Here is a 22,139-nt window from a genome sequence, read left to right on the forward strand (position 1 = left end):
AGATTAAAAGTTCGCCATAGCTGCAACTTCGCGTACTTCGTTTGTGTTCAACGACCAGACAAAGGCGTCACAGAACCCCACCTTGATCAATAAAGCTTTCATCTTATATTCGCAATATCCAGATTGCAATCTTAGTTTCTTGCTTGTTCTTCGTTTGCTCGCAGGAAACAGACCCTCGTGGTCAGGTTGATCGTGCTCCGGCGTGGTCAATAACCTCTCGGAGTTGGTTTAGCGATTGCTAAGGCGCGACGTCCTCACACGTTCGTAGTCGGATCGTCAAAGTCGACTTCCACCAAAGCGATATCCATCATCTCATCGAAAGACGGGACACCTTTGCCTCTATCAGAATCTCTCTATTTAATCCACCCAGAAAACGTGCAAGCATAGCTTCATTCTCCTCAACAATACCACATCTAATCATGCCAGTTTGTAATTCCTGATAATATTCTTCTACAGAATTTTTTCCTTGTCTTAAACGCTGCAATTTTTGAAGCAATTCACGTTGATAATATGGTGGAACCCAACGCGTACGCATAGCAGTTTTCAAAGCAGCCCAAGTAGTTGGAATAGGATATAATCTACAATGTTCAGACCACCATACACATGCAAAACTAGTGAAAGCACAAACAGCAGCAGCAACTCGTCTCTCCTCAGGATATTGTAAACATGTAAATCGTTGTTCAGTTTCTAACTCCCAAGTAAGATATATATCAGGAACATATCTACCCTCAAATGGTGGAATATTCAATTTCAGTTTAGGAATATGGACATCATCTCGTACCTGAGGTGGTGGTGCAGGCCTACCATTACGAATATATACCTGAGGTCGACCTGCTGGTGGTGGTACAGGTGGCTGCATGTAGTGTTGATTTTGATCAACCTCATCCTCATAATCTCCCACATAATCATCCTCCTCCGCATCAGCAGCAGGAGCCACAGAAGTATCAACAACAACACCAACAGTTTGGCCAAACGCAAGAGGAACACGGCTTGCTCGGCGGAGGTCTGCTTCGCGACGTGGAGGTAGTCGTTATTGTTGTTGTTGGAGAGGTGCGTTAGGTGAAGCGGGTGGTGGTGGTGGAAGACGCGCGAGCAATTCATTAAACTTGTTATCGAGCTTTGTTTCGAACGTCTTCTCAAGGCCAGTGATCTTCTCCATGGCCTCTTCAAAATTGTTCAGCACATCTTGCACCTGTTCAGTCATCATTTGCTGAAACTTATCATGAAGCTCCTTGTTCGATAAATTCTCCCAGTCAATCTCGTCGGCTTGTGATCCTGGCATGGTTAGCAGCAATAGAAACACACAAGAATATGATCCTACAGACTACTAAGAAGTGGTGGTGGTGTATCACAAATCCGTCAAGCAAATCTCAAATTCTTACCAGTTCTTACCCAGCAGCAGGCGGTGATCGGCAACCGTTGTAGTCAAAAACTCTCAAAGCTTGGATAGAGCGATTACCAGGGAGAGTCAAACACACGACGTAGATGTAGGTGGAGCTGGGAAGGCTTATAGTATGGTAGCAAAAAGGGTCAGCAATAATCAATTCAGAGATGCAAAGTTGAATAAACGCTCAACGACGGTACTGTGCTGGTCCTAGGCTAGACTGTGCTAGAGACGCGAGCCTAGAACACCAACAAAATCACGGCGCGGCACGTAAACAAGGGAAAAGCACACTCTGAATTTTTTTTTTCGCTCTTTTTTTTTGCGCTGCTTTTTTTTTGCGCTCTTTTTTTTGCGCTGCTTTTTTTTTGCGAAAAATCACTATAATGGCGAGTGTCTCAAAACTCTTCTTAGCTCAAACTGACAGGATGGGCACGAAATTTTTTCGACCAATTTTTTTTTTTGACTGCCCGGACCCAAAAACTGGAAACAGGTCAAAAAAAAACTTCCTATAATGGCACCTGTCTCAAATCACTCAGAAACACCTAAAAATAGGATAGCCAGAAAATTTTTCGAAAAATTTTGGGCCTAAACGGAGCGTGGCTACCCGACTCTTCTTTTTTTTTCCGAAACCTACTCCGGCAAGGAAACACGAATCGGAAACTAGATGGATCTTGAAAACAACCCTAATAATCAAGGAACTCGGATTGGTGGTGGATATATGGTGGTGGTATATGGCAGCGGTGGTGGTAGTATATAGATATGGATCGGTGGTGGTATATGGACACGGATTGGTGGTGGTATATGGATACGGATTCGGAGCGGTGGTGGTAGATGGCAGGGGCGATGATGATGGTGCGGCGGCGGCGTGACAACTTATGACCAGAACTCGAAACTCTAAAAGACTAGACTCTAAGACCAGCAACTAGACACGACGATGCAACCGCAAATTCAAGAAAGCAAAACCCTAAAAAGATTATGCAAAGGCTCAGATTGGTTCGGATATGATGAACTAACCCTAATTTTTTTGTGGCTTTTTCGTGGACTGTAGGTATGAAGAACAGACTCGATCTAAACTACGAAAAACTGTAAAATCTCACCGAGCAACCTGAAAATCTGATACCACTTGATAGAGGCAAAGGTGTCCCGTCTTTCGATGAGATGATGGATATCGCTTTGGTGGAAGTCGACTTTGACGATCCGACTACGAACGTGCGAGGACGTCGCGCCTTAGCAATCGCTAAACCAACTCCGAGAGGTTATTGACCACGCCGGAGCACGATCAACCTGACCACGAGGGTCTGTTTCCTGCGAGCAAACGAAGAACAAGCAAGAAAGTAAGATTGGATTCTGGATATTGCGAATATAAGATGAAAGCTTTATTGATCAAGGTGGGGTTCTGTGACGCCTTTGTCTGGTCGTTGAACACAAACGAAGTACGCGAAGTTGCAGCTATGGCGAACTTTTAATCTAAACAAAACCCAAAGTCTAAACGATGCCCTAAGGGCTCTATATATGGAGGAAGAGGGGGAAATTTCGTGGCCCTTGGTGGAGGGGTCCGAAATCAACCCTATCTCTTGTTTCCCCACACATACGGACTCTAAAAATAGCCTATACTTATGTATTTCGAAATTACATGGGCCTGGCCCAATAATAAGGTGACGCAGCACCTAAAATAGCCTCGGGACGAAATTTATGAAGTGGCATCTTGTATATTTCGTCCAAGGCTTCATGCACCCATTATGGTGGCTTCAAAGTCCTGAAATCATCACTTGTAACTCCATTCTTGTTCTTGCTCCAATGTTCATCCTTCTCCAAGCTAGGCCCTTCATTTGTAAGCAAAACAAATGTATCCAATTTAGGCAGCATCATATTCTCATGAACATTAGAATCATTACCAAGAAACGAAAGTACCTGGTAATTTAGTTGACGTGCACGAGCTCTAGTAATTGGTCCAGTATGTATAGCAGCAGGGGCTGTGGGTGTAACAATTGTATTGATGTCCTCATCATTGTTCTTCGATTGCTTGCAGGAATAGACCTTCGTGGTCAGGCTGGCCGTGCTTCCAGCATCGTCAGTAACCTCAGGAGATTGGTTTAGCGATTGCTAAGGCGCAACGTCGTGCACGTTTGTAGTCGGATCGCCAAAGTCATCTCCACCAAATCGATAGTTATCATCTCATCGAAAGATCGGGACCCCCGCCTCTATCAAGTGGTATCAGTTTTCAGATTGCTCGGTGAGAATTTTCAGTTTTCCTAGATTAGATTTATTTTCTTACCTATTGTCCAAGAAAAAGCCACACAAAAAAAGTTAGATCTGTTCATCCTTTATCCAAGACAGTCTGAGCCTTTGCAATTTTCTATTCATTGCTTGCATAGTTGAATTATCGGTTGCATCGTCGTGTCAGTTGCTGGTCTTAGCGTCTAGTTCCTTTAGAGTTTTGAGTTCTGTTCACATTAGTCACGCCGCCGCTGCATCATTATCCCTTCCGCTGTCCACCATCCCATCTATTAATTTCCACCACATGCTACGCACTGTTCATTGTCATAATCATAGTTGAGGTCATTCACATCTTCGCCTGATCCAATCTGCATCTTATCTAGTTTGTCTTGAAAAGAAAAAAAAAGAAGATAGAGAAAAAAAAGAGAAAAAAGGAAAAAAAAAGAAAAAGAGAGAGAAGAAAAAGAAAAAAAAAGCGTGAGAAAAAAAAGAGAGAAGAAAAAAAACATTGGATCTATCTAGAATCAATCTCGTACCTGAATTCGGATTGGAATCTGTTTTGTGCACTGTTCAGTAAAACAGGTGTATCTTCCTCATACGAAGTCCGTTTTGGCTCCGTGAGTACTCAAATTGAAGCTAGCGACGAGCCGCATCTAAATAGTTGCAGAACAAAGTTCAATATTTGACACCTCAAAATCGGCTTCTAAATAGGTTTTTTTGCCCTCCGAAGTTCATGAACACAGCTTGTTCCAATTTTTCAGGCCAGTTTTAGAATTCTTTGACTCCTCATATCAACTCGGAATTGAGTGATTCTTTTTGCATTCGAAAGCTTGAGTTAGTAGCATTCTTTGAAAGAATTTATCAGAAAATTGTCTCAAACTTTTCAAGAGGAAAGTTGGAGAGAGAGTTGTTGTATATCCTGCTTGGCAGTTGTTTTTCATCATTATCTTCACTACCGTTGTGATCTTCACTTATATCTTGCTGTCAAGAGCTACTTAGTATTCTTCATTGATGCTAGTTGTGCTACGCCGTGACCTCATTAGTGTTCTAGGCTCGCGTCTCTAGTCCGGTCTAGCCTAGGACCAGCACAGTACCGTCGTTGAGCGTTTATTCAACATTGCATCTTTGAATTGATTATTGCTAATCTTTTGCTACCATATATAGCCAACCCAGCTCCACATATTTCTACACCGTGTATACGTACGCTCCCCTGGCAATCGCTTTACTCAATATTCGGAGTTACTTGACACCGCTGGTTGCCGATCACCGCCTGCTGCATGGTAAGAACTTGTAAGACATTGATATTTGCTTTACTGTGAGCGTTTTACCACCACATCCTAGTAGTTATAGGAACATTATTTTTGGGTTTTGTTTCTTGTTCCACTAATCATGACAGGATCCAGAGTCAATTCATGGGCTTTGTCGATCGCGGGAGACGTGCCACCACCTTTGCAAATACCACAACCGTCACGAGAGGTGCACAAACATCCAAATGCACATGATCAGGTTAATGTATCTATACCACCATTTAATGGCCGTTTTAAACCTGCTTTATATATTGAATGGGAGTTCGACATAAAAAATATATTTGCTTCCCATAATTTCGATGAACATAAAAAGGTTAAGGTTGCGGTTGGTTCTTTCACTGGTTATGCTTTGGTTTGTTGGAGTGAATATTGTCGGTTACACCCTGATTATATACCTACTACTTGGGATGATTTGAAACTTGCCATGCGACATACTTTCGTCCCTGCTTATTATACTCGTGACATGATTAAGAAGTTGCAACACTTAAAACAAGGTAGTGAAACTGTAACAAAATATTATGATGATTTACAAACTACCTTGTTGCATTCCTCTTTAGAAGAAAGTGAAGATGATTTTATGGATAGATTTTGGGGAGGATTAAACCGTGATATTCAAGAGATACTAATTCATGAAGAGTGTTATCCTATGGACCATTTGTTTCATCTTCCTTGCAAAGCTGAACAGGAAATAAAACGACGTGTTGGCCACGAGGAGAACAAGCGCACGGTGCACATTCCAAGAGTTGATATGATTGTTCCTTCAACTACTAGGCATACTATGACAACCACATCCGTTGTTGTCAGGACTACATCACCTCCACCATGTGACACATCGCCCCCGAGAGTGGCTACATCATCTGAGTTGATCATAAGAGGTAATGACAAAGGTACTGATCTTCCATCTCTACATGAGAATGATGAATGCCTTGTCAATTTGAATGCACCATCTGATGAGCTACCCACTACTTTGATCACACCACCTATTTTAGAGGACTACGTTGATAATTTGACTTTGCCATGTGATCAAACAACTGAAATACCAACAATTTTGAGTGCACCCATTGAATTAACTATTGATGCAAAAGAACCAATGTTTAATCATTTTGATATGACCTCTAATCTTGGTGATGATTCTGTGTTGAATGACTTATTGCATGTTTGCTTATTTAAGCATGTTGTAGCATGTAAATTTGATGCAAGTAAGGTTTATTCACCAATGTTGGGATGGTTTAATGATGAACATTGTCAATCTTTTGAAATGAATAAGAGCTTCACTTATATGTGCAAACTGTGTTGCAATATTTCCATGCCTTCTACTTCTTGTGCTAACTTTTTGGCTTTAGATTTTATGAACTATGCAAGTTACTCATCTATTCATGTGTCATATATGCAAAAATCAAGGGAAGTAAAAATGGATGACATATACATATACAACATGTACACCTTGTCTCTTTTGTTAGCCACATTTCAGATTAAGCAACGCCGAGGACGGCTTTATTTTCAAGAAGGGGAGGATGATGAGGACATGACTACCTTGGATATGACCAAAAATATTGCATATATGCATATTTGGCAGGTGATTTCTAGTGCAAACTATTCAATAATCTATTTATGTTATCCAGAACAAAAATACTTCACACACTTTTGTGTTTTGTCTAATTGCAGGTGTATGGGACATTTGTACAATCCACATATGAAGATAAGGAAGAAAGAGATGTTTATTTGCTGTCCAAAAAGTTCTCTCACGTCACTTTTGGCCCAAGAGAAGATAGAGTCCAAGTCTCTCACGTTCTGGATTCAGATTCGGACTGCACAGAGATACCTGACTCAAAACGCACACAAGTTTTTTATACGGACTCCGAATTGGGTGATTCTTTTTTTTTGTTGGAAACTAGATTTCGTGCACTTTCCAACCCAATTGGAATCACCTTCAAATTCGTCCGGAGCGTTGAGTTGTGGACGAAACAATCTGATGCTGCAGTAGAATCCGAGTCAAACTACAAGTCCAAAGGTGTTACATCACCTCCACTTGGGCCCATTGGCCTTGTACGACCTAGATTTAGTTTTAGGCTGCCTTGGGACGTCCTCCCACCTCCTTGGCCGCCACCCCTTGCTCCTATATAAGTAGATCCATCTAGTAGCTTTTCCTTGGGATTTGTTTAGTTAAAACTTAGCCATTGCAACTTCGTGTACTTCGTTTGTGTCCAACGACCAGACCAAGACCGCTTACGGATCCCCACCTTTATCAATACCTCATATATACTCGCAATATTCAGATTGCTTTTATCATATGCTTGCTTGTTCTTCGATTGCTTGCAGGAATAGACCTTCGTGGTCAGGCTGGCCGTGCTTCCAGCATCGTCAGTAACCTCAGGAGATTGGTTTAGCGATTGCTAAGGCGCAACGTCGTGCACGTTTGTAGTCGGATCGTCAAAAGTCGTCTCCACCAAATCGATAGTTATCATCTCATCGAAAGATCGGGACCCCCGCCTCTATCAGCCAGGCCCATCTAATTTCTAAATACATAAGTATAGGCTATTTTTAGAGTACGTATGTGTGGGGAAACAAGAGATAGGGTTGATTTCGGACCCCTCCACCAAGGGCCACGAAATTCCCCCCCTCTTCCTCCATATATACAGCCCTTAGGGCATCGTTTAGACTTCGGGTTTTGTTTAGATTAAAAGTTTGCCATAGCTGTAACTTCGCGTAGTTCGTTTGTGTTCAACGACCAGACAGAGGCGTCACAGAACCCCACCTTGATCAATAAAGCTTTCATCTTATATTCGCAATATCCAGATTGCAATCTCAATTTCTTGCTTGTTCTTCGTTTGCTCGCAGGAAACAGACCCTCGTGGTCAGGTTGATCGTGCTCCGGCGTGGTCAATAACCTCTCGGAGTTGGTTTAGCGATTGCTAAGGCGCGACGTCCTCGCACGTTCGTAGTCGGATCGTCAAAGTCGACTGCCACCAAAGCGATATCCATCATCTCATCGAAAGACGGGACACCTTTGCCTCTATCACAAACTTTAATCTAAACAAAACCCAAAGTCTAAACGGTGCCCTAAGGGCTGTATATATGGAGGAAGAGAGGGGGAATTTCGTGGTCCTTGGTGGAGGGGTCCGAAATCAACCCTATCTCTTGTTTCCCCACACATACGGACTCTAAAAAAGCCTATACTTATGTATTTCGAAATTACATGGGCCTGGCCCAATAAAAAGGTGACGCAACACCTATAATAGCCTCTGGACGAAATTTATGAAGTGACATCTTGTATATTTCGTCCAAGGCTTCATGCACTCGTTATGGTGGCTTCAAAGACCTGAAATCATCACTTGTATCTCCGTTCTTGTTCCCCTTGCGCATGCCATCATCTCCATGCTTGTTCTTGCTCCAATGTTCGTCCTTCTCCAAGCTAGGCCCTTCATTTGTAAGCAAAACAAATGTATCCAATTTAGGCAGCATCATATTCTCATGAACATTAGAATCATTACCAAGAAACGAAAGTACCTGGTAATTTAGTTGGCGTGCGCGAGCTCTAGTAATTGGTCCAGTATGTATAGCAGCAGGGGATGTGGGTGTAACACTGGTATTGATGTCCTCATCAGCTTATTAATCTTGGAGACTTTGGCACCTTACTTGTGATGCATGCTTGTTTGATCGAGCCTACTGCATTTGGTTGTTCTCGCATCATATGCCTCCATACTATGCAATGCTCCCTTGTGCTTTCTTATGATGAGCATGATGCATACACTTGTTTGGTATCTTACCACACGAATGATAGGTTTTGCACTTTCGCTAACCTCATTTGTTTTTCCGAGTGTTTGTCATGTTCTCTCGTTTTGAAGGATTCACAAGGTGGTACGATCACGAGACATTTTGGTTATGAGAAGTCATCCTCAAATACACATATTGGATGAGTCATGATGAGGACCTGACTACCTTGGATACGACCAAAAATATTGCATACATGCATATTTGTCAGGTGATTTCTAGTGCAAACTATTCAATAATCTATTTATGTTATCCAGAACAAAAATACTTCACACACTTTTGTGTTTTGTCTAATTGCAGGTGTATGGGACATTTGTACAATTCACATATGAAGATAAGGGAGAAAGAGATGTTTAAGTGCTGTTCAAAAAGTTCTTTCATGTCACTTTTGGGCCAAGAGAAGATAGAGTCTAAGTCTCTCGCGTTCTGGATTCAGATTCGGACTGCACAGACATACCTGACTCAAAACGCCAACAACTTTTTCATACGGACTCTAAATTGGGTGATTCTTTTTTTGTTGGAATCTAAATTTTGTGCTCTTTCCAGCCCAATTGGATTCACCTTCAAATTCGTCCGAATCATTGAGATATCGACGAAACAATCAGACACTACAGCAGAATCCGAGTCAAATAACAAGTCCAAAGGTGTTGGATCACCTCCACTTGGGCGCCCATGAGCCTTGTACGACCTAGGGTTGGTTTTAGGATGCCTTGGGATGTTCTCCCACCTCCTTGGCCGCCACCCCTTCCTCCTATATAAGTAGATCCATCTAGTAGCTTTTTCCTTGGGATTTGTTTAGTTAAAAGTTAGCCATTGCAACTTCGTGTACTTCGTTTGTGTACGACGACCAGACCAAGACTGCTTACAGATCCCCACCTTTATCAATACTTCATATATACTTGCAATATTCAGATTGCTTTTATCATATTCTTGCTTGTTCTTCGATTGCATGCAGGAATAGACCTTCGTGGTCAGGTTGATTGTGCTCCGGCATGGTCAATAACCTCTCAAAGTTGGTTTAGCGATTGCTAAGGCGCAACGTCGTGCACGTTTGTAGTCGGATCGTCAAAGTCATCTTCACCAAATCGATAGTTATCATCTCATCGAAAGATCGGGACACCCCGCCTCTATCAAGTGGTATCAGTTTTCAAGTTGCTCGGTGAGAATTTCTAGTATTCCCTAGATTAGATTTATTTTCTTAGCTATTGTCCAAGAAAAAACCACAAAAAAAAGTTAGATCTATTCATCCTTTGTCCAAGCCAGTCCGAGCCTATGCAATTTTCTTTCCGTTGTTTTCATTATTGAATTATCGGTTGCATCGTCGTGTCGAGCTGCTGGTCTTAGTGTCAAGTTCGTTTAGAGTTTCGAGTTCTGTTCACATTAGTCACGCCGCCGCTGCATCGTTATTTCTTCCACTGTCCACCACACATCCATCAAATTCCACCATGTGCTACCCACCGTTCATTGTCATATTCATAGTTGAGATCGTTCACATCTTTGCTTGATCCAATCTGCATCTTATCTAGTTTGTTTTGGAAAGAGAGGGAGAGAAAAAAAAAAGAAAAAAATAGAGAGAAAAAAAAGTAAAAAAAATCTAGAAAAAAAGAGAAAGAAAAAGAAAAAAAGTGTGAGAAAAAAAAGAGAGAAGAGAAAAAAACAAAATTCGGATCTATCTAGACTCAATCTCGTACTTGAATTCGGATTGGAATCTGTTTTGTGCACTGTTCAGTAAAAAAGGCATAACTTCCTCATACGAACTCCGTTTTGGCTCCACAAGTACTCAAATTAAATCTAGCGACTAGACGCATCTGAATAGTTGCAAAAGCAAGTTCAATATTTGGCGTCTCAAAATCAGGTTCTAAATAGGTCTTTTTACCCTCCGAAGTTCGCGCATACAGTTTGTTCCAGTTTTTCAGGCCAGTTTTAGAATTCTTTGACTCCTCACATCAATTCGGAATTGAGTGATTCTTTTTGCATTGGAAAGCTTGAGTTAGTAGCAAACTTTTCAAGACAAAAGTTGGAGAGAGAGTTGTTATATATCCTGCTTGACAGTTGTTATTCATCATTATCTTTACTGCCATTGTGATCTTCACTTATATGTTTCTGTCCAGAGCTACTTATCCTTCATTGATGCTAGTTGTGCTATGCCTTGACCTCATTAGTGTTCTAGGCTTGCGTAACTAGTCCGGTCTAGCCTAGGACCAGCACAGTATCGTCGTTGAGCGTTTATTCAACATTGCATCTTTGAATTGATTATTGCTAATCTTTTGCTACCATATATAGCCAACCCAGCTCCACATATTTATACACCGTGTATACGTACGTTCCCCTGGCAATCGCTTTACACAATCTTCGAAGTTATTTGACACCGCTGGTTGCCTGTCACCACCTGTCGCATGGTAAGAACTTGTAAGATATTGATATTTGCTTTACTGTGAGCACGTTACAACCACATCCTAGTTGTTCATAGGAACATTATTCTCGAATTTTGTTTCTTGTTTCTACTAATCATGACAGGTTCCGGAGAAACAAGTTCTTGGACGAAGAACACATCTTCACCATCATGAGAGTTGGGACAACACACACAAGCACATGGTCAGGTTATCTCTTTACCATCGTTTGAGGGTAGATTTAATCCTGCTATTTATCTAGATTGGGAGCTTGAAGTAGAACAAGTTTTTAGTTACCATGACTTTTCTGAATTTGAGCGAGTACGAGCTGCCACTAGAGCATTTACTGGTTTTGCTTCTGTTTGGTGGAGTGTGCATTGTAAGAAAAACATTGATAACCAACCCACAACTTGGAAAGATTTGAAACATGTAGTGAGACAACAATTTTTCCCTCCTTACTATTGTCGTGAATTGCTTCGCAAATTTGAACAATTTAAACAAGGCAATAACACTGTTCATGCTTACTACCAAGAGTTCAAATCTTATATGCATCATTGTGACATAGAAGAATCTGAGGATGATACAATGAATAGATTTTTTAGTGGTTTGAACCATGATATTCAAGCAAGATTTAGGTATATTCCTTGTTGCATTACTGGTATGTATGTTCGTGCTTGTACCTTTGAGAAACAGTTTGATGTACAGCAAAACCCTAGTTGGATGATCTTTCACGTTTGGAGAGGATCCTACGGAGATTCACGAAGAACACACGGAAGCACAAAGGGGAAATCACGGGGAGAACGAGAGAGAATCACGAAACCGACAGAGAATCAATCACATGAGTGCTAGATCACCGAACACAAAGAGATACATATGACCCACAATCAACAAAGGTAACGATACAAAGGCACCGGTCTTCTCCGCACGGAGGTCTTGATGGTCTTCCCTAAAAAGGGGTCTTGAATCCGCTTGGGGGATCTTCTCCGAAGAGATCCTAAACTCCGAGGAGAAGTATCCAAGTGGATGAGCAAAGGCTCTCACACAAATATGAGCTAATCCAATGCTAACCGTAAAACGTACGGGATGATAGAGGCAAAGGTGTCCCGTCTTTCGATGAGATGATGGATATCGCTTTGGTGGAAGTCGACTTTGACGATCCGACTACGAACGTGCGAGGACGTCGCGCCTTAGCAATCGCTAAACCAACTCCGAGAGGTTATTGACCACGCCGGAGCACGATCAACCTGACCACGAGGGTCTGTTTCCTGCGAGCAAACGAAGAACAAGCAAGAAACTAAGATTGCAATCTGGATATTGCGAATATAAGATGAAAGCTTTATTGATCAAGGTCGGGTTTTGTGATGCCTTTGTCTGGTCGTTGAACACAAACGAAGTACGCGAAGTTGCAGCTATGGCGAACTTTAATCTAAACAAAACCCAAAGTCTAAACGGTGCCCTAAAGGCTGTATATATGGAGGAAGAGAGGGGGAATTTCGTGGCCCTTGGTGGAGGGGTCCGAGATCAACCCTATCTCTGGTTTCCCCACACATACGGACTCTAAAAATAGCCTATACTTATGTATTTCGAAATTACATGGGCCTGGCCCAATAAAAAGGTGACGCAGCATCTATAATAGCCTCGGGACGAAATTTATGAAGTAGCATCTTGTATATTTCGTCCAAGGCTTCATGCACCCATTATGGTGGCTTCAAAGTCCTAAAATCATCACTTGTAACTCCGTTCTTGTTCCCCTTGCGCATAGCATCATCTCCATGCTTGTTCTTGCTCCAATGTTCATCCTTCTCCAAGCTAGGCCCTTCATTTGTAAGCAAAACAAATGTATCCAATTTAGGCAGCATCATATTCTCATGAACATTAGAATCATTACCAAGAAACGAAAGTACCTAATAATTTAATTGGCGTGCGCGAGCTCTAGTAATTGGTCCCGTATATGTAGCAGTAGGGGCTGTGGGTGTAACAATGGTATTGATGTCCTCATCATCCTTCCCTTCTTGAAATGAAGTCGTCCTCGACGGAAGCTCATCTTCCTCACCCAAATAAGGCTTCAAATCTGCAATGTTAAAAGTGGGACTAACCCAAATCTGCAGGCAGCTCAAGTTTATATGCATTATCATTTATTTTCTCTAACACCTTAAAGGGACCATCAGCACGTGGCATTAGCTTTGATTTGCGCAAATCAGGAAATCTATCCTTACGCAAATGTAACCAAACAAGATCTCCAGGTGCAAACACAACATGTTTTCTACCCTTATCTCCAACAAGTTTATATTTAGCATTCATACGCTCAATGTTTTCCTTAGTTAACTCATGCATTTTTAAAATCAATTCAGCATGTTGTTTACCATCAAAATTAACCTTCTCCGAAGATGGAAGAGGCAACAAATCAATAGGTGCATGAGGTAGGAAACCATACACAACTTCAAAAGGGCACATCTTAGTAGTAGAATGCAATGAACGATTATAAGCAAATTCAATATGAGGCAAGCATTCCTCCCACATTTTCTTATTATTCTTCAAAACAGCCCTAAGCATAGTAGACAACGTTCTATTGACTACTTCAGTTTGTCCATCAGTTTGGGGGTGACAAGTAGTACTAAAAAGCAGTTTAGTCCCCAACTTAGCCCATAAACATCTCCAAAAGTGGCTAAGAAATTTAGTATCACGATCTGAAACAATAGTATTTGGCACACCATGCAAGCGAATAATTTCACGAAAGAACAAATCAGCAACATTAACAGCATCATTGCTTTTATGACATGGTATAAAGTGTGCCATTTTCGAGAATCTATCCACGACAACAAATATGCTATCCCTCCCCTTCTTTGTTCGAGGTAAACCTAAAACAAAGTCCATAGATATATCCTCCCAAGGAACACTAGGTACAGGCAAAGGCATATATAAACCATGAGGATTGAGTCGTGACTTAGCTTTTTGACATGTAGTGCATCGAGCAATAAAACGCTCAACATCCCGTCTCATCTTTGGCCAAAAGAAATGTGTACCAAGTACGTCCTCCGTCTTTTTCATGCCAAAGTGTCCCATTAATCCTCCTCCATGCGCCTCCTGCAACAACAAAAGATGAACGGAGCTAGCTGGAATGCATAGCTTGTTAGCACGAAACACAAATCCATCGTTAACGACAAACTTGTTCCACATTCTACCTTCTTTACAATTCTGCATTACATCTTTAAAATCAGCATCATGCACATATTGATCTTTGATGGTCTCCAAACCAAATATTTTGAAGTCAAGTTGTGAAAGCATAGTATAGCGACGAGACAATGCATCAGCAATAACATTTTCTTTTCCCTTCTTGTGTTTAATGACATAAGGGAAAGTCTCAATGAATTCAACCCATTTAGCATGTCTACGATTCAGTTTAGCTTGACTTTTAATATGTTTCAAAGATTCATGATCAGAATGTATAACAAATTCTTTGGGCCATAAATAATGTTGCCATGTTTCTAAAGTCCGAACAAGAGCATATAATTCTTTATCATAAGTAGAATAATTCAGACTAGGCCCACACAATTTTTCAGAAAAGTATGCAACAGGTTTGCCATCTTGTAATAACACACCTCCTAATCCAATTCCACTAGCATCACATTCAAGCTCAAAAGTCTTATTAAAATCGGGAAGTTGGACTAAAGGAGCATGTGTCAACTTATCTTTCAATACCGAGAAGGCTTCTTCCTGTGCGGTACCCCAAAGAAAAGACACATCTTTCTTTGTAAGCTCATTGAGAGGTGCAGCAGTGATGCTGAAATCTCTCACAACACGCCTATAGAATCCAGCGAGGCCAAGAAAACTCCTCACTTGTGTGACCGTTTTGGGCTGCGGCCAACTCTCAATAGCTTCAATCTTGGCTTTATCAACTTCAATTCCCTGTGGAGTAACAACATAGCCAAGAAAAGATACTCGGTCGGTGCAAAAGGTGCACTTCCCAAGGTTACCAAACAAACGTGCATCACGTAGAGCAATAAAAACAACACGTAAATGTTCCAAATGTTCTTCCAAAGATCTGCTATAAATCAATATGTCATCAAAGTAAACTACCACAAATCGTCCAATGAAAGCACGTAAAACTTCGTTCATTAATGTCATGAAAGTACTAGGTGCATTAGTTAACCCAAAAGGCATGACTAACCACTCATATAATCCAAACTTAGTTTTAAATGCTGTTTTCCATTCATCTCCCAATTTCATACGAATTTCATGGTATCCACTACGCAAATCAACTTTGGAGAATATTGTAGTGCCACTCAATTCATCAAGCATATCATCTAGCCTAGGAATAGGATGACGATAACGAATAGTAATATTATTAATGCCTCTACAATCAACACACATACGTGATGTACCATCCTTTTTCGGCACTAGAATAATAGGAACAGCACAAGGACTAAGGGATTCGCGTATATAACCTTTGTCAAGAAGCTCTTGTACTTGATGCATAATCTCTTTCGTCTCCTCTGGATTGGTACGGTATGGTGCACGGTTTGGCAGTGAAGCTCCGGGAATTAAGTCAATCTGATGCTCAATCCCTCGAATAGGCGGTAATCCCGGTGGCACGTCTTGTGGAAAGACGTCAGCGAACTCCTGCAAAATGTTAGTGACAGCAGGAGGCAAAGAGGAAGGCATGTCCTTGAATGAAAATAATGCCTCTTTGCACACAAAAACATAGCAAACAGATTTGCTGAAATCTAGCTCATCAATATCAGATTTGGTGGCAAATAAACATGCACTTTTCAATTTAATTTCAGAAGCAACACTAGATGGTTTATTATTAGGCTTCATTTGTTGCTCAAATTCTTTTGCCACAATCTGATTTTCACTCTTATTCTTCTCCTGTTTTGCTTTATTAGCTCTATTAATATCATCTTTCAAAATGGAATCAGGAGTCATAGGAAGCAAAGTAATATTTTTATCCTCATGAACAAGAGTATAGTGATTGTTTCTACCATGATGTACAGAATTTTTATGAAATTGCCATGGTCTACCAAGTAATAAGGAACATGCTTGCATAGGTACCACATCACAATAAACATAATCAGCATATGTAGAGATACTAAAATGCACACGAACAGTACGTGTTACCTTAACCTTGCCGCTGTTGTTGAACCATTGGATATAGTAAGGATGTGGATGTGGTCTTGTGGTGAGAGAAAGCTTCTCCACCATCTCCATGCTAGCCAAGTTGTTGCAGCTCCCTCCGTCTATGATGACGCGCACAGAACGTTCCTTCACAACTCCCTTGGTATGGAACAAATTGTGCCTCTGATTTTCCTCAGCTTGTGTGACCTGCACACTCAAAACACGTTGAGCAACTAAACATTCATACCTGTCAGCGTCTTCAGGAGCCATGTATTGCGTCTCATGATCAGAATCATCTCCACCATGTTCTTCACGTGTAATAAGAGCCAAAGTCTCCTCATCATAGTCACTAGCGGACTCATATCCACCATCCGCGGTAGCAATCATCACACGTGGAGATTTGCATTCTCTCGCATAATGACCTCCTCCCTTACAATGACGACAAATAATATCACTTGTATGCCCTGTTGATGCTATGGAAGAAGAAGAACGCTGTGCAGGCCCCGCAGGTGCGCTCTTGGCAGATAATGGTGGTTGTGCCTGTTTTCTTGTATCACGGCTGGAGGTGGCACCTGATGGAGGTGCTGGTGCAGTTTAAGTAGAAGATGCACGTGGTGTCCATGATGAAGGTCGGCCTGCAGAAAAGTTAGTTCGCGCCAATGCTTGTCAATCCTGCACTTCACGTTCAGCTTTACAAGCAAGATGGAATAAACGAGTGATATTAATATAATCCTTATAGTCTAGAATGGTCTGAATCTCTCTATTTAATCCACCCAGAAAACGTGCAAGCATAGCTTCATTCTCCTCAACAACACCACATCTAATCATGCCAGTTTGTAATTCCTGATAATATTCTTCTACAGAATTTTTTCCTTGTCTTAAGCGCTGTAATTTTTGAAGCAATTCACGTTGATAATATGGTGGAACCCAACGAGTACGCATAGTAGTTTCCAAAGCAGCCCAAGTAGTTGGAATAGGATATAATCTACAATGTTCAGACCACCATACACATGCAAAACTAATGAAAGCACAAACAGCAGTGGCAACCCGTCTCTCCTCGGGATATTGTAAACATGTAAATCGTTGTTCAGTTTCTAACTCCCAAGTAAGATATATATCAGGAACATATCTACCCTCGAAAGGTGGAATATTCAATTTCAGTTTAGGAAGATGGTCATGATCTCGTACCTGAGGGAAAGCCCTACCATTGTGATTATTTGCATGTGGACGACCTGGTGGTTGTGGTGCAGGTGGTTGCATGTAGTTCTGATTTTGAGCAACCTCATCCTCGTAATCTCCCACATAATCATCCTCCTCCGCATCAGCAGCAGGAGCCACAGAAGTATCAACAGCAGCACCAACAGTTTGGCCAAACGCAAGAGGAACACAGCTCGCTCGGCGGAGGTCTGTTTCGCGACGTGGAGGTAGTCGTTGTTGTTGTTGTTGTTGGAGAGGTGCGTTAGGTGCGGCGGGTGGTGGTGGTGGAAGACGCGCGAGCAATTCATTAAACTTGTTATCGAGCTTTGTTTCGAACGTCTTCTCCATGCCATCTATCTTCTCCATGGCCTCTTCAAATCTGTTTAGCACATCTTGCACCTGTCCACTCATCATTTGCTGAAATTTATCATGCAAATCCTTATTCGTCATGTTCTCCCAGTCAGTCTCGTCGGCTTGTGATCCTGGCATGGTTAGCAGCAATAGAAACACACAAGAATATGATCCTACAGACTACTAACAAGAGGTGGTGGTGGGTGTCACAAATCCGTCAAGCAAATCTCAAATTCTTACCAGTTCTTACCCAGCAGCAGGCGGTGATCGTCAACCGTTGTAGTCAAAAACTCTCAAAGCTTGGATAGAGCGATTACCAGGGAGAGTCAACCGCACGACGTAGATGTATGTGGAGCTGGGAAGGCTTATAATATGGTAGCAAAAAGGGTCAGCAATAATCAATTCAGAGATGCAAAGTTGAATAAACGCTCAACGACGGTACTGTGCTGGTCCTAGGCTAGACTGTGCTAGAGACGCGAGCCTAGAACACCAACAAAATCACGGCGCGGCACGTAAACAAGGGAAAAGCACACTCTGGAATTTTTTTTTCGCTCTTTTATTTTTGCGCTCTTTTTTTTGCGCTGCTTTTTTTTTGCGAAAAATCACTATAATGGCGAGTGTCTCAAAACTCTTCCTAGCTCAAACTGACAGGATGAGCACGAAATTTTTTCGACCAATTTTATTTTCGACTGCCCGGACCCAAAAACTGGAAACGGGTCAAAAAAAACTTCCTATAATGGCACCTGTCTCAAAACACTCAGAAACACCTAAAAATAGGATAGTCAGAAATTTTTTCGAAAAATGCGTTTTCGAAAATTTTTGGGCCTAAACGGAGCGTGGTTTCTGGACTCTTTTTTTTCCGAAACCTACTCCGGCAAGGAAACACGAATCGGAATCTAGATGGATCTCGAAAACAAACCTAATATGACAAGAACTCGGATTGGTGGTGGATATATGGTAGTAGATGGCAGCGGTGGTGGTATATGACAGCGGTGGTGTTATATGGATACAGATTCGAAGCGGTGGCGGATAAGCGGTGGTGGTAGATGGCAGGGGCGATGATGATGGTGCGGCGGCGGCGTGACAACTTATGACCAGAACTCGAAACTCTAAAAGACTAGACACTAAGACCAGCAACTAGACACGACGATGCAACCGCAAATTCAATAAAGCAAAACCCTAAAAAGATTATGCAAAGGCTCAGATTGGTTCGGATATGATGAACTAACCCTAATTTTTTTTGGCTTTTTCGTGGACTGTAGGTATGAAGAACAGACTCGATCTAAACTACGAAAAACTGTAAAATCTCACCAAGCAACCTGGAAATCTGATACCACTTGATAGAGGCAAAGGTGTCCTGTCTTTCGATGAGATGATGGATATCGCTTTGGTGGAAGTTGACTTTGACGATCCGACTACGAACGTGCGAGGACGTCGCGCCTTAGCAATCGCTAAACCAACTCCGAGAGGTTATTGACCACGCCGGAGCACGATCAACCTGACCACGAGGGTCTGTTTCCTGCGAGCAAACGAAGAACAAGCAAGAAACTAAGATTGCAATCTGGATATTGCGAATATAAGATGAAAGCTTTATTGATCAACGTGGGGTTCTGTGACGCCTTTGTCTGGTCGTTGAACACAAACGAAGTACGCGAAGTTGCAACTATGGCGAACTTTAATCTAAACAAAACCCAAAGTGATAGAGGCTAAGGTGTCCCGTCTTTCGATGAGATGGTGGATTTTGCTTTAGTGGAAGTCGACTTTGACGATCCGACTACGAACGTGCGAGAACGTCGCGCCTTAGCAATCGCTAAACCAACTCCGAGAGGTTATTGACCACGCCGGAGCACGATCAACCTGACCACGAGGGTCTGTTTCCTGCGAGCAAATGAAGAACAAGCAAGAAACTAAGATTGCAATCTGGATATTGCGAATATAAGATGAAGGCTTTATTGATCAAGGTGGGGTTCTGTGACGCCTTTGTCTGGTCCTTGAACACAAACGAAGTACGCGAAGTTGCAGCTATGGCGAACTTTTAATCTAAACAAAACCCAAAGTCTAAACGGTGCCCTAAGGGCTGTATATATGGAGGAAGAGAGGGGAATTTCGTGGCCCTTGGTGGAGGGGTCCGAAATCAACCCTATCTCTTGTTTCCCCACACATACGGACTCTAAAAATAGCCTATACTTATGTATTTCGAAATTACATGGGCCTGGCCCAATAAAAAGGTGACGCAGCACCTATAATAGCCTCGAGACGAAATTTATGAAGTGGCATCTTGTATATTTCGTCCAAGGCTTCATGCACCCATTATGGTGGCTTCAAAGTCCCGAAATCATCACTTGTAACTCCGTTCTTGTTCCCCTTGCGCGTGGCATCACCTCCATGCTTGTTCTTGCTCCAATGTTCATCCTTCTCCAAGCTAGGCCCTTCATTTGTAAGCAAAACAAATGTATCCAATTTAGACAGCATCATATTCTCATGAACATTAGAATCATTACCAAGAAACGAAAGTACCTGATAATTTAATTGGCGTGCGCGAGCTCTAGTAATTGGTCCCGTATATGTAGCAGTAGGGGCTGTGGGTGTAACAATGGTATTGATGTCCTCATCATCCTCCCCTTCTTGAAATGAACTCGTCCTCGACGGAAGCTCATCTTCCTCACCCAAATAAGGCTTCAAATCTGCAATGTTAAAAGTGGGACTAACCCCAAAATCTGCAGGCAACTCAAGTTTATATGCATTATCATTTATTTTCTCTAACACCTTAAAGGGACCATCAACACGTGGCATTAGCTTTGATTTGCGCAAATCCGGAAATCTATCCTTACGCAAATGTAACCAAACAAGATCTCCAGGTGCAAACATAACATGTTTTCTACCCTTATCTCCAGAAGTTTATATTTAGCATTCATACGCTCAATGTTTTCCTTAGTTAACTCATGCATTTTTAAAATCAATTCAGCATGTTGTTTAGCATCAAAATTAACCTTCTCCGAAGATGGAAGAGGCAACAAATCAATAGGTGCACGAGGTAGGAGACCATACACAACTTCAAAAGGGCACATCTTAGTAGTAGAATGCAATGAACGATTATAAGCAAATTCAATATGAGGCAAGCATTCCTCCCACATTTTCTTATTATTCTTCAAAACAGCCCTAAGCATAGTAGACAACGTTCTATTGACTACTTCAGTTTGTCCATCAGTTTGGGGGTGACAAGTAGTACTAAAAAGCAGTTTAGTCCCCAACTTAGCCCATAAACATCTCCAAAAGTGGCTAAGAAATTTAGTATCACGATCTGAAACAATAGTATTTGGCACACCATGCAAGCGAATAATTTCACGAAAGAACAAATCAGCAACATTAACAGCATCATCGCTTTTATGACATGGTATAAAGTGTGCCATTTTCGAGAATCTATCCACGACAACAAATATGCTATCCCTCCCCTTCTTTGTTCGAGGTAAACCTACAACAAAGTCCATAGATATATCCTCCCAAGGAACACTAGGTACAGGCAAAGGCATATAAACCATGAGGATTGAGTCGTGACTTAGCTTTTTGACATGTAGTGCAGCGAGCAATAAAACGCTCAACATCCCGTCTCATCTTTGGCCAAAAGAAATGTGTAGCAAGTACGTCCTCCGTCTTCTTCACGCCAAAGTGTCCCATTAATCCTCCTCCATGCGCCTCCTGCAACAACAAAAGACGAACGGAGCTAGCTGGAATGCATAGCTTGTTAGCACGAAACACAAATCCATTGTTAACGACGAACTTGTACCACATTCTTCCTTCTTTACAATTCTGCATTACATCTTTAAAATCAGCATCATGCACATATTGATCTTTGATGGTCTCCAAACCAAATATTTTGAAGTCAAGTTGTGAAAGCATAGTATAGCGGCGAGACAATGCATCAGCAATAACATTTTCTTTTCCCTTCTTGTGTTTAATGACATAAGGGAAAGTCTCAATGAATTCAACCCATTTAGCATGTCTACGATTCAGTTTAGCTTGACTTTTAATATGTTTCAAAGATTCATGATCAGAATGTATAACAAATTCTTTGGGCCATAAATAATGTTGCCATGTTTCTAAAGTCTGAACAAGAGCATATAATTCTTTATCATAAGTAGAATAATTCAGACTAGGCCCACTCAATGTTTCAGAAAAGTATGCAACAGGTTTGCCATCTTGTAATAACAGACCGCCTAATCCAATTCCACTAGCATCACATTCAAGCTCAAAAGTCTTATTAAAATCAGGAAGTTGGAGTAAAGGAGCATGTGTCAACTTATCTTTTAATACCGAGAAGGCTTCTTCCTGTGCGGTACCCCAAAGAAAAGGCACATCTTTCTTTGTAAGCTCATTGAGAGGTGCAGCAATGGTGCTGAAATCTCTCAC

Source organism: Triticum aestivum, chromosome 7B (assembly GCF_018294505.1).
Source record: "Triticum aestivum cultivar Chinese Spring chromosome 7B, IWGSC CS RefSeq v2.1, whole genome shotgun sequence".
In the NCBI taxonomy this organism is placed as follows: domain Eukaryota; kingdom Viridiplantae; phylum Streptophyta; class Magnoliopsida; order Poales; family Poaceae; genus Triticum; species Triticum aestivum.